General features: G+C 41.2%; 1 pseudogene; it reads left to right on the top strand.

Annotated features, from left to right (window-relative positions):
• Positions 1-5126: 5126 nt before the first annotated feature.
• On the top strand, positions 5127-5224 carry LOC114206604 (U6 spliceosomal RNA; annotated as a pseudogene).
• The last annotated feature ends 373 nt before the right edge of the window (positions 5225-5597 follow it).

The following is a 5597-nucleotide window of genomic DNA, read 5'->3' as shown; positions in this document are numbered from 1 at the left end:
CATCCTTCTAGAGTAATTGCCTATTTAGGTGCTAGAGGAAATTAGGTATATTCTGTTCCTCTCTAGAAAGAACATGAAACCAGCCATCCTATCAGATTAGGGTTCTCTGTACCCTGAAGGGCTCACATGTGAGTGGAAACTGTTGTTCTCAGTAGATAGCCCATTTCTTCCTTTTATCAAGTCTGTATTAGAAAATATAGAAATTTCAAACTAGAGTTACAAAAATTGGAGCATATTTTAAACGTTCATACGTAAGGAATATGACCTTTTAAAAATACAAAACATGCCATTGTTTACATTTTGTTATTTATTAGACAACTAGAAGATTTGTAAGGCTATTAATTAACAATGCACTATCAGCACCGGTGCCCAGTAAAGGGCCGCAAGTTTAAAATTGTAACAAAAACAACTCTTCCTCCATTCTTGTCCGTGTACCTTGTAAGTAGAGATATGATCTCAGTGCGACATAACGTCCACATTCTAAATGTGAATGCTGTTCCGGGAAACGGGAGTCTCTGACCATGACAGGCTCTGGCTGGGAGAACTGTCCCAGAGAAATGGACGTTAAACAGAAAGGCCTAACTGTGGACCTAACTGTGGACTTGCCCCTAGGCACAGACACTGAAAGAAAAAGGATGAAAGTATATATATATATATATATATATATATATATATATATATAAATTACTAGCTTTAAAAGTGTTTTACTAGATTGGGGGCACCTGGGGGGCCTGTTAAGCACCCAACTCTTGATTTTGGCTCAGGTCATGATCTCGGGGGGTGGAATCGAGTTCCCTGTTGGGCCCCCCTGCTTAGCTCAGAGTCAGCTTGGGGTTCTTGCTCCCGCTCCCCCGCCCCCCACGCATGCGCACATGCATATGTGTGCTCTTTCAAATACATACATACATACATAAAATCTTTAAATGCAGTTAAAATACAGAGTGTTTTACTAGATTGTCTTCACACCAGAATGCACGAACGTAGTTACATTAGCTTTTGTGTCTCATTTTGAGCCAAGACAGTGCAGCCTGGCGGGCAGGGCATGGACTCTGGGTAGGACTGGGGTCTAAATCGCAGCTTCACCCACCACTAGTTTAACCTATACGGGGTTGTTTCCCCCCAAGTCACAAGAAACTGATATCCATCTTGCAGGGTTGCAAAAATGAGATGAGACAATGGTACATGTAAGCACTTGGCAAAGAGTAGTGACTAATTTTAGAGACTATTTTCAAAGATGGTTTGAGATGGTTTAGGACTTCAGTGATTGCTAAGCCTGTGTGAACACAACCTCTCCATTCTCTGCTCCACGTACAGGATACTCTCTGCTTCCACAATGGTTGGCAAAAATTTAACTCAGTGGTCCAGTTGGGTGAGAATGGCTGTACATAATACATATGTGTAAATAGTTTTCATGAGCATGAAATGATAAAGATCTAGAAGACTCTTTAGCATTATCCTGGTTGGATTTCTTCATTTTGTAGAGGAGGAAACCGAGGCCCAGGAGGTGAAAGGCCTTGCCCCAGGTATCCTCCCTGATGACAGGCAGAGCCAGACTGGCATGTGGGGGCCCCGACACCCGACTCCTCTCTCCTCCCACTGTGTCCACAGTGATCATGGTCAGTTTGGGGCCCTCAGGTCCTCACTGGCACTTTGTCTTTTCTGCCTCATTCTAATGGCCAAGGCAAGTCAGCTGGCCAGCCCAGGTTCAAGGCTGGGGAAATGGGGTCTCCCTCCCGGTAGGAAGAGCTGCAGTGTTACATTGCACCAGGTGTGGATACAGAACAGGGTGAGGAACTAAGAAGATCACAAAAGGCAAATGTCTTCCATGGCCCTGATCTTTGTCCAAAAGTAGCCATGAGTGTCACACATACATGTCTTAAGTGTAAGAAGTAGGCATGTCTTTGGACTTTGTAGGCATCTGTACACTGTGGGAAAGGCTTGGGAAGGCAGTTCTACACCTGAGTGCCCAGTGCATCCCCACACACAGGGTGTTGAGGGGAGTGCGAGGCAGCAGTCTGCAGGACTCAGTGATCTGGGCCTGTAGGCTCACAAGCAAGGTAAGGTACCCACGGGGACAACCACGAGATGGAATGGCAGTGGACAGTGACTCAGTGTGGGCACAAGGGGTGAGAGTAGCTTGCTGACAGTCAGGATAGCGAAGCTTCCTTGGAAGACATGAAATCTATGAGGCCGGGAAAGGTAGCTAGCACTTACCTAGCCAGGTAGAGGAAGGGGAGAAGGTCTTCCTGGAGGGAAATGACGTGATAGAAAGTGCACCATCAGGGGCGAGCCTGCATCACGGCATTCAAGGTGGAAAGACAGGGTTAAGCCAGATAATAGAAACCTATCCAGGATGCCTGGGACCCAATGAGAGGGGAGGAGCTGCACCTACAGGTCTGTGACAGCTGCAACAACTTCCAGAGCAGAAGAAACAGGGAGAAACCTCTCTCAGCCCACACGCTGGTACGTGAAGGCCTGGGTAGCAGGAACCTAAAGGAAAAAAGCTAAGGCTGGTCTGAAGGGAGAATGTGGGACATTCATGTCCCTTGCATTCAGACACTCAAGCAAACTGCATTAAAGGCTAACTTAGCGTTTCATGATTTTGAATGTATATGTGTAAAATTGGAGGTTCTTTTTACCCAAACCGTTATTTCCACTCTTTTACCCTAAATGCAAAAATGTTGGTCACGTGGTAGGGAAACCGAATTCTTTTTGGCTTATTTTTTTCATCCCTGAAAAAAATTCTAGTGCAAAAGCAAATCAAACGTAGATACAAGGAAAGTTCATTTTTTGAAAATTTTGTATTTGATACCATTCGTTTGTAGCACTTAAAACCAATTCTATTTAGATTCAGTATTTCAGTATTTATTACTTTAGACCTGCCCGGTCCAGCATATAAGCCACTAGTAAGTTTATTAAATGTGGCTAGTCCAAAGTGAAATGTACTAGACGTGTAAATAATATACCGGATTTCAAAACAGTACAATGAAAGAATGTAAAATGCCTTTTTACTAATTTTTATACCAATAATTTATTGAAATGATGATTTAATATGTTGTGTTAAATAAAATATATTGTTAAAATTGATTTTACCTATTTCTTTTTACTTTTTTAACATGACTATTAAAAAATGTAAAATTATATATGGGTTCACATTTGTGGCTCACATTATATTTCTATTGGGCAGTGCTATTTTAAAAGCTTCATTTGTCTAGAAATATTGTGTTATGGAGTGGCCCAAACTGCAGTTAATGACATTAACAGGTGGAAGGGGTTTGCATGCCCTGTGAAATGAAAAATTGTTCCAAACATTTCTATTTTCTTCCAGGCTGAATCTGTGATTTAGTGATAAATCACACAACTATCTTGAAGCACATGCTATATTATATGCTTTCAAGGACAGCCATTTCTGTGATTATGATTTCTTTTCCCATAGGGGAGGGGATACGAAACAGGTTTGCAATAAAAATTTCCATTTGTTAACAAGTTTTAATAATAAATATTTTATGTTATCACTAAAGCATGATAAATAATGTGCCTGCATAATTTTAGCACCAATTTACAAAATCTACATGCAGCCAGCAGTAGACCCTTACTGAACAGGTGTGATGTTTTGTTCTCATTGCTGTTGTTTAATTCGGTTTCTTCAGTGTCTTTTAATCCACAGCAGTCCCTTGCTGCTGTTGTTTGTTTCCCTTTTTCTGTGGCCTTGACTTTTTGAAGATTTGAAGTCAAGTGCCTTGTAGAATATTCTACATGGTGTCCTTTAACTTGTCCCACACTCCCCTGAATTCCTGGAAAATGAAGATGGGGTCTAGAGAAGCCTGATTAGGTTCAGGCCACACATTTTAGTAAGAATAATAGTTGATGTTGTGTACTTACTATTGCATCATATTAGGAAGCACATGCATCAAGTTTTTCTACGATTCGTGATGTTAAACTGATCACGTGTTTAAGTAGCAATTGCCAGGGACACCTGGCTGGCTCAGTCGGTGGAGGGAGCGACTCTTGATCTCGCAGTTGTGAGTTTGAGCCCTGTGTTGGGTGCAGAGACTATTCAAATTAATTAACTAATTAATTTTTAAAAAGTAGTCATTGCCAGATTTCTTTTTTTTTTTTAAAGATTTTGTTTATTCATCTGACAGAGAGATAGCGGGAGAGGGAACACAAGCAGGGGGAGTGGGAGAGGGAGAAGCAGGCTTCCCGCTAAGCAGGGAGCCCTGATACCACCTCAGTCTGGCTTGATCCAGCTCGATCCCAGGACCCTGGTATCATGACCTGAGCTGAAGGCAGAAGCTTAAAGACTGAGCCACCCAGGCGCCCCCATTGCCAGATTTCTCCATTGCAAAGGTGTATGTTTCCATTTGCAATTAAAAGTAATCTGGGAGATGATACCAGTTTTGTAATAACTGTTCACTTAATGGTTGTAGCATCTATTACTAAATCCTTGCTTGAACCAATTTCATTAGGAGTTGCAAAATGGTGATTTCTAAATTCTCCAGTTCCTTTTACATCTATTAGCTGGCACTCTTCTATAAAGAATCATTGTTTTCTTTCTCTCCTTTTTATTACCATGAATTCATGGACTGTTATTTATACAATAATTTACAATCAAGTATAGCATCATTTTTTTGATGCTCAACGTGTCCCAAATTTGGCCAATGTCCTTTAGACATACCCCATCATTGTTTGAGCACTTCCTTGCTTTCTGGTGCAATAAAATGTCCCAGGCTCACCTTGTACTTTCTCTACCCCAAATTGGGTTTCTTTTAGTGAAGAAGGCTACTTAGAAGCCAAGATCTGGACATTAGGTATGCTCAGTGCACAAGGGTCTCTCAATGAACAGTTTTTAATTGGGATATAATTCACATACTATAAAATTCACCCTTTAAAAGTAATAATTCAAAATGCAAATAGAAACCACAATGAGGGGGCGCCCAGGTGGCTCAGTCAGTTAAGCTTCTGCCTTTGGCTCAGGTCATGATCTCAGGGCCCTGGGATCGAGTCCCACATCAGGCTCTCAGCTCAGCGGCTAGTCTGCTGCTCCCTCTGCCTCTGTGATCGCTTTCACTCTCTCTCAAATAAATAAGTAAAATCTTTAAAAAGAAAGGAAGGAAGCACAATGAGTGCTCACTTCAGCAGCATTTATACTGAAATTGGAACAATACAAAGAAGATTAGTATGGCCTCTGCACATGCAAATTTGTGAAGTGTAAAAAAAAAAAAATCCACAAGGAGATACCATTTCACAAACATTAAGATGGCTATCATAAGAAAAGTAATTTAAACAGAAAATAACAAATGTAGGTGAGGATGTGGAAAAACTAGAACCTTGTGCACTGCTGGTGGGAATGTAAAATGGTACAGCCAGTGTGGAAAACAGCATGGCAGTTCCTCAAAAATTCAAAATGAAATTTCCATATGACCCAGCAATTCCATTCTAGGTATATGCCCCAAAGCACTGAAAGCAGGGTCTCAAAAAAAAGGTATTTGAACACCCATGTTCATAGCAGCATAATTCACAATAGCCAAAAAGTGGAAGAAACCTAAGTGTTTGTCAACAGGTGAATGGATAAACAACATGTGATAAAGATATAG

The sequence above is a fragment of the Eumetopias jubatus genome, unplaced genomic scaffold (assembly GCF_037043125.1).
Source record: "Eumetopias jubatus isolate StellerSeaLion01/CBP00866 unplaced genomic scaffold, mEumJub1_p1.0 scaffold_7, whole genome shotgun sequence".
In the NCBI taxonomy this organism is placed as follows: Eukaryota; Metazoa; Chordata; class Mammalia; order Carnivora; family Otariidae; genus Eumetopias; species Eumetopias jubatus.
This window is presented reverse-complemented; position numbering and strand designations above follow the sequence as displayed.